This window comes from Pundamilia nyererei, unplaced genomic scaffold (genome assembly GCF_000239375.1).
Source record: "Pundamilia nyererei isolate P.nyererei 1_Seehausen unplaced genomic scaffold, PunNye1.0 scaffold00012, whole genome shotgun sequence".
Taxonomy (NCBI): Eukaryota; Metazoa; Chordata; class Actinopteri; order Cichliformes; family Cichlidae; genus Pundamilia; species Pundamilia nyererei.
Genome location: NW_005187413.1, coordinates 5,495,556 through 5,503,829, shown reverse-complemented (window position 1 = coordinate 5,503,829; position 8,274 = coordinate 5,495,556). Strand labels below are relative to the sequence as shown.

Sequence of the window (8,274 nt, the reverse complement as noted above, 5' to 3'; positions counted from 1 at the left end):
TTTGAACTTTGAGAGTGTTTAAACAAGAGAGAAAGATGTAAAAATGTTCATGCCTGTCTGAGAAAAGTGTATAAAGTGTGTAGTGAGGGGTTTTACAACCTAAAAACATCTATAATAATTGTAAAAAAATAAAGCTGACTTTGTGGATTTTGCCTATTGCAGGTTATTTTTAGAAAGTAACTCCCGCGATTAACGAGGGACCGCTGTATTATCTCACTGGAATAAATAATTTTTTCACCTAATCTTATCAGTCTGCAGCTAAGAATTAAAAGAGTAGTTTAACATTTTTGGTAAAACAGTCTATTTATTGTTGTCACAGCTTATGATTTACATTTCTCCAAGTAGTGACACATTTCATTTAGTAAGCTTTAGCGGTACTGGTAGGTGTTTTTACTTTTAGACATAGACATCCTTGATGCTTCTCCATTTCCTGTTTTCATGCTAACTTAAGCTAACTGTCTGCGAGTTCTAGCTCTTGTTTGATCATCACAGTCAAAAATCACGTCCTCTGAAATACCAAACTGGTCATTTAGGTTCATGTCGTAACCAGCTATGACACTAATCCACGTATTGACCAGTCATTCTCATGTGTGGTTTTCGCACATGTGTTCATAGTTTATAGCTAGTGTTCAAGCATGTACTACCCCGCCCTCACTGAGCTAATGCCACATTTGTGCTAGTTACATAATGCAGCTCCAAAATGTTTAGAGAGCTGGCAGCAAGAACGTAAGAACAATTATGCATTAATTATGCATTTTTCAGTGTAAACACTCAGAATGAACACAGAAATTAAGTATTATGCCACTTTCACTTTCGCATATGCAGATATGAAGTAGGTCATTTGCATATTGTGCCCCAGCGGGACAGTTGTTCTGACAAATCTGCCACATTGTGTTCTAATGTGTAGGTAAAGAAGATAATTTCCTACTGCAGTTCTTGGGTTTGTTTTTTTTTAGGTGAAATCAGTGCCATCGTTGCACCCTGGCATTTGCTATAATGCAAGCCGAATCATAAACTATTTTAAGCTAGTACATCTCAACACCTTGGCTACAAAGACAAGTCTCACATTAAATTCACAATGAATAGCATCATTTTCTAATGATTGATTTCATATATACAAAGAAATCTCTGTTTAATATTGGTTAAACCAACTTATATGAGTATCAGCACGTATGATATATACAGAAACACGTATACCATGATGTACAAAGACACAAAACCTAGTCTCTTGATAAATGGAAAAACAGTTGTATGATATGGTCAGTGAGTCATTTTCGACAATTTCCCCCCACACACCTGAGGTTTCTCAGAGACAGTTTCAAGTTGTACCTGAGGTTTGTACCGTCAAAACTACAGTTCTCTGTCTCGTTCGAATTGTTAATCCCGGTGGTATATCGGCGAATGTGTGGGCAGCCACCTTGTAGTGTATGAGTTGTTAGATTAAGACGTGAATGGCCTCAAAAAATAAGTTATTTTACATGAAAAATGATATTTACAAGCACAAATGCTGCATTTTAAATCTGCCCAGTGTTTGTAAAATTCACTCTTATCTAACCATTTCTACATTTTTTAAAAGTATTTTTGCTTTTTTTTGTTTTTTAATCTTTATAAGAACTGAAGACTTTAGTTCTTAGAAAATATTTGGGTCATTCACTATATTGTTGGAAGGACCGGTTGTTTCCTCTGCGCACACTCACTGTGAAAGTTTCAAACTAAACCACTCTCCTCCTACCTCTCCAGACTTGACCCTTAGGGCCAAAATGACAGGCTGTCAATGACTGTTTGATGTTAATATGCAAACAGAGACTCTGTCTCTGGATTTTTTTTAGTATGTCAATCACTTGTCTCTTTTTTGATATGCTAAATGCCTTTTTGGACATAATTTTTCTAGGTTAAGTTGCGATTTGTGCATTCTTGTGGAGTCACATGATGTACAAATGCAGATGGAAGCTGAAAGAAGAAACCACTTCTCTATTACTTGGCTTTGGAACGTGAATTTGGTCGAATTTCTCATAATGAGAGATGAAAATTTCAGTTCTTTCTTTAATATATAATTGAAACAGACAACAGATAAACTGAAATCAAACAGAATCTGTCTATAAACCAACTTGGAGTCACACAAGAAAAACAGTGTGCTGTAAAGAGCTGGAATAATCTATCAGTGCCATGTATTTGTGCATACAGAGACTGAACTATACAGGACATCTGTTGTATTGAGGAGTTTGCTACATTGTTGAAATCTGTTCAGATTAAATCTCAACAACAAAAGAGATAGTGAGCATCTGACCCCAGCTCATGAGGTTAAACAGCGGTGCTTTTCTTGTAAGAAATCAAATCAGGGAACTATTATGTTCATGTTAATGTTCTTGGGTTAGAAATTGCATGAGGAGCGAGTGCGTCACCATGGTCACATCGACACTGAGTGACTGAGCGGAGGGAGAGAAGTGCAACCAAAGAGGCATGATGAGCTTGCCTGTCAGTGTGTAGCAACAGGAAATCATCTGCATCTGATGTCTACCACCTCACACACACACACACACACACACACACACATACACACACACACACACATACACACACTTAGACACATGAAACTAGAAAAAAAACTGTATACAAGAAAACAACTTGAAGCACATGGCCACACATACACAAATATGCACTGTCTATTTAATACAGCAGCAACATGCGCACATAAAAATATATAAAAATGAATGACACATATAAAACTGACAATAAAACCACACACACAGACACACACACAGACCACATGATAGTTTGCTGTCTGAACTTTTGCTGAGCCCAGACTCTGTCAGAAGGAGAAAATGTGTGTGTAGTTCCCTTTCTATTGGTCATCACTTCCTGAGGAAAAACATGACCACACACACACACACACACACACACGCTCACTCACAGTAGTCTCTGCTCCTGTCACTGCCACTGTCACTTCTTGGTCATTTAGCGGACACTGAAGACTCTGAACCAAAACAGGAGAAGCAGGGTGAGTGGACCGTGCTGTACCCCGTGCGCGCGTGTGTGTGTTGCTGTCATTCGGTTCATTATCTTGTCTGAACATTAGCTGCTTTGGATAGCCTTAATAAACCAACAAGTACAAAGACCAATCATGATCAGGAAGCTGCAGTTAAATCGTACATGTAATCGTGGCATCCAGTCAGTTATGTGCGAGCAGACAGCAGCACTGATCAGTGCGATACTAGAGGTCAGCCAGTTTTATTTGATTTGCCTTGACAGACCGTTTATCACTTTATGGACATGTTTTGGTGTGTAAGCAAGATTATCGCGATATTTGGTAGCATCACTGTGTGTGTAGTAAGAGCACCAATTCAGATTTTTTTTTTTTTAATGTGTGTGGGGGTGTATTTCTACTGTTAATACGAGACTCCTTTCAATAGAACAAATTAAAATTATGATTAGCAGGACATTTTAGGATTAGAGAACAGCCTCGGTTTTGTTTTGTTTTTGTCTCTTTTAAAGAGGGAGGTGCATTTTCTTTGATTTATTCGTACTTATGTTAATTTTGCCTCTCTCCTGATCTGACCTCAGGTTGACTTAGTGTTATCAGTGCTCAATTTTCCTAGCTTTTGAAGTTGAAACAAAAAAAAGAGAGAGAGACAAAAATCAAATTGAAATCAGAGAAAGGTTGTCTGGATGCTGTTTTACTCAGAGCTGTGCCAACCAGACAAAACTTGTGGTTTCTAACCTCCCACTGTGTCAAACTTTGAAGATTTCTGGTGAGTAAATTCAGTACCAACCAAGTATGTGGGTTTTCAGACAAGAGGAGACTCTCGATTCTACTGACAGGGCAGTCCAAACCTCTGCCTGACACCTTGGGTGCACATGGTTTTCCATCACTCTCCTGTTTGATCGTTCAGGTGCAGAGGGGGAGGCCCTTTTCAGGTAATTCTGTCCACTGTGGCTTCACACCACCAGAATTTTTTTTTAATGCGTATGATGATGATTTTTTTCTTTCTGGGTATTTTTTTCTTCTTTTTTTGCATTTGAACTGCATTCGGCCTTTTAAACTTTGCTGGGGTTTTTTAAGTACATCTCCTACCATCTCATATTGTAAACTAGATTGCTTAGTCAAATAAACCACAATATTTTTTACAATGCATGCTTTTTCCAGTGTCCCACAGCTTCCTTATGCAGGACTATCGAGGCAAAACTAAAGCGCACTAATCTTTTCAAAGAATTTGTGGGGACTGTGCAGACGTGCAGGCGGGCATATCTTTGTTTTAGTCACTGACAGCGAACCACATACTGTTTTACATGAAGAGGTCAGGAAGTCACAGAACTCTCTGCACTAACTCTCTTTCTTTCTCTCTCTGTCGCACTTCAACGCATTCATGTGCACAGAAAAGCTGGTAAAATAAACAGCTTACTGTGCAAGAAAGAAAGAAAGAAAGAAAAGAGGAAAAGAACGCTCTCTTCTACAGGGGAAATACTCTGCAACATGTCACTTTATCGTCAGGATCTCATAAAAGCAACGGCTAGAAAACTGTTAGACTGTTAGACTAAGGTTTGTTTAGTAACTATGCAGCTCTTCTTTGTAGTGCACGTCTATATTTATCTATTTTTCTTCACTTAGCTGTGATATATGAAAAAAAACTTGTTTCTATTTTTTTTTTTGCAAGAATTTTTTTTCAGCTTTCATGTGGAAACAGAATATATTTCCAGCCACATGTGTTGAATGAGAGATTGCCTGGTTTGATATGCGTGGTTCAGCCCTCGCCTTCAGACAAGTTGAATAGTTTTTATTCAAACAGCAAAGATAAGAGTGTTACTCCCTTGAATGTAGCAGGGCAGGTTCTCCCTTTACTAAATATATGAGGCTGATTTCTGTGTTAACGTCTCTCATGTTCTTAACCGCTCTTTACTCTTGCCTGACTTATGTTGAATAGCACTCTTGCTGGAGTGCTGTTAAACACTCAAAAAGAAGAATTATGATGCTGGATCTTTTCTGACTGTAGGGGTTTTTTCTTCTTCTGCACATTTTGCATCTTTAAGTGTTTTTGTTACGCTTTGCTAGTAGTGCTTTAAAAGGTAAGTAGGAGGCTTGTTCCCTTGATTGTCAAAACAGCGCTCAAAGCTATAGACAGGGCTTTCAACGCTTTCTGTGAAGTAATCTGATCTCTTGCATTTTCTTCATTCTGTTTTGAACCAAATTATTGGCGCTGTGAAGAAATATGAACATTAAAAAGCATCACATTTGTTTTGCAACTCGGTCCCTGAAGGAAAGATTTCACATCTCTCAGTCTGACCCCCTCTTTTTCCCTCTTTTTTCCAAAGTTGCTGCATCCAGGCTGCGAAAAAACAACACGACACTCAACTCTTAAAGTTAACATTTTGGTCTTGCTGTTTCATGTAATAATAGCTTCTCTCTCCTCTAAAGTAATTGGACACTTCTTGTCCCTGTTTGTATGAGCTCATTTCGCAGAAAATGCTGATGTGTCTCACTGTGTGTTTGCTCCCACACACACTGTCTGGCTTGTTCAGGTACAGCAGCCTGCCAGACCTGCCTGCCAGATTGCCGTTGGGCCTTTGTTATTAGGTCGCGAGTTAGGCAATAGCCAATAGAAAGTACTCCTACACACTGTACTCTTACGTGGAAATCAAGTTCTGACTTGTGGAAATTTGTGGAACTGGCAGGAAACAACTGTCACACGTGCTCACATGTACACACCTTTTGAAACATACTGCGTGTCCCTCACTAGTCATCCCTCACTTTTTATAAACTCTGACAGGTTGCTTTCCCACAAACCAGTCTGATAAAATCAGGTTAATTTGGTTGCTTTTGCACTGTAGCGTTTCCAAGAAGAGGAGCTATAGGGAAAAAACTTTTTACCTTTGATTGCAACATAATTTAAGCACCTTGGTTTAACTGCCACTCTGCAGCCTCCTTCCCTTTTTTTTCCTTCCCATGTGGTGGTGAGCACAGAGCATGAATTTCCTAAGATAAGAGTTTTTTCAAAGTCTCAGGGGTCCAGCTTGATTTCTTTTGGTGGTCTGGGAACTCGCTCTCTTTCACCCTTCCTACTTTATCTCTCTTGCCTTTTGTCAGAACTCACTCTCCTGCTAATTTTCTGTGTCCTGATGACTTCATGCCAACGAGAGCGCAAGTTGCTCCGGTGCTATTTTAGCTTGAGATCAGCTGGCAGCTGGCCAGCATATGGAAAAATATCCAGGTTTCTCTGTTTATTAATAGTCACCAGCTTCCAGGGCAGTGGAAGTTACAGCATGTGGACACGCAGATGCCTTCTCTCACTCGCTGTGAAACAATGTCACAGTTGATGTGAATTTTAAGTGGACCCCCTATTGATTTTCGCCACCACATTCCAAACAAGTAGAGAGGAAACAATATGCAGTTGAGGAGGATGAGGAGGATGTTTGTTCCACAGGGATGTTGTGCCAAGTAATTTGGAGCCATTTCAAGCCATTTTTATAGCTGGTGCTACTGTGCCACCTGAGTATTGCTATTTTGGCTTTGTCCTGTTGCATCATTTGTTGTATTCTTTTGTTACACTTATTTTTTTCCAAATTAGGCAGTAAAGGTTGATGAGCGGAGGGAGGTTTATTTTGAGATTTGGTGGTGATTGTGAAAGGTTGTTTGGAAGGTCACTGAACTTTTTCCTCTATTGATTATTTATAAATTGCCTGCTGTCCTCTGTGTTTTTTCAGTCTCTTCGGTTTAAATCAAGGTCAGAATTTCAGCACAGTCCTGTCACAAGCACAGGAAATATATCCAGTTTTCATTGCTGATGTTTAGAAAGACGCCGGATCGGCCTTTATCTTCCCATCATAAACTAGCAAAAATAAAGAAATCTAACAGACTGTTAGACTATGGACCCCACTGTGCATTGAGTCAAGTGTTACTTTAATCCAGTGAGTATTAGCACGTAAGATAATTTGACAATAACACAGCAACATGAAGAAAGTAGATACCCACTAGTGTAGCAGTGGATATGAGCTAAATATTCACATATAGTCATTTCTACCATAAAAGTAAAATTGGAAATAAATAACATTAAAAAGTGCAGTACATATCTGATTTAAATCTGCCAGTATATATTTGGGGTCGCTCTCTTTTATGAATCAGAATCAGAAAGGGTTTTATTGCCAAATGTTGAGCGGGTTTACAACATTAGGAAATTGCTGCAGTGCTTTTATGGCATGCAATCTGCCCCCAGTGTGTACAAGTGTGTAGTAATAGTGCTATGATGCCATTTATTGGTTAAAGCCTTTCTGCTCCTTCCATGTTGTTACTTGTTTTTTACATAAACCTCCTTAGTTTTGCTGTACAGTTGCATATTTTACCATAAAGCCAGAGCAGTGTCGACATTATGCTGAATTGTGCTGATAGATAACCAGATAACCTTCTGGTTAGCACGACAGCAGGGCATGTGCAGGTCAGACTTTAGGAAGTACTCCTAATTTCTCTTTAAAACTTGAAACAGATCACTCATCGGCTTGTGAAAGTAGTTTTAAAGCATGACCCCACTGGAAAATTACAAAAGAAATGAAAATGTGGTAAAAATATTCTGTGCTCACAGTCATCTTAACCTTTGGTGAGTTCACTGGTCCAATTCTTTGCCTAGAAAAAAAATCTATTCTGTCATTCTCCTGGTTTGCCTCTGTAGTCTATTACATTTTGGATATTTTTGCACCTTTTTTAAATGTGGCTAAATTTCTCTGCGAGGGTGTAGTTTAAAGTAGCTTGTTTATGCCTAAATTTGTTGTGTTACCTGTAAGGGTGGGCCGGTTTAGGTTTAGTAATGGTCTCTTTTAAATGGGTATCGCTGTGCTTGTTAGTTTACAACCTCTGGGCGTAGCCTGTGTGAGTACAAGTGCATTTCTTTATTTATTTATTGATGTATTTATAGGCAACACCAAAGTGACTAAGTGACTTGAGCCAAATGTCATAGTTGGTTACCCTCCAGTTAATACGCTCTAGCGACGACCCTGAACCAGAATCAGGAGTCCATTCAAGATCCTGTAGGTTCCTGCATTGCAGTCCTTTAAACTGTTGCTGTTTTCTAAACTCGTAAGACTTTTGTGCTGAAATTCTGACCTTTATTTAAACTGAAAGAACCAAAAAAAAAAACCCCACTGTGGGCACTTGGTATATAATCAATAGAGGGTAAAGGTTGATGAGCTGAACTACAGAAGCTGCCACCAGATCTCAAAATAAACCTCCGCCAATCAACCTTTAATGTCTGATTTTGATAAATATATCAGCCTCCCTGGGAAAGTCTATGC

The 8,274-nt window shown here is 39.0% G+C and overlaps 1 protein-coding gene across 5 annotated transcripts in view; it reads left to right on the top strand.

Moving 5' to 3' along the window:
- The window catches only part of pparg (peroxisome proliferator-activated receptor gamma), a 40,062-nt gene that overhangs the window by 11,431 nt on the left and 20,357 nt on the right, over window positions 1-8,274 (top strand). Inside the window, exons 1-2 of one of the 5 annotated variants that reach the window (XM_013908634.1) lie at window positions 2,913-2,998; window positions 3,790-3,915. The exons of 2 other annotated variants lie outside the window; for them this stretch is intronic. The gene's annotated coding sequence lies outside the window, so the exon portion shown is untranslated. Of the gene's footprint in view, window positions 1-2,912; window positions 2,999-3,172; window positions 3,218-3,789; window positions 3,916-8,274 lie in introns of those variants that run through there. 2 more of the 5 variants (XM_013908637.1, XM_013908635.1) reach the window with 2 other exon arrangements.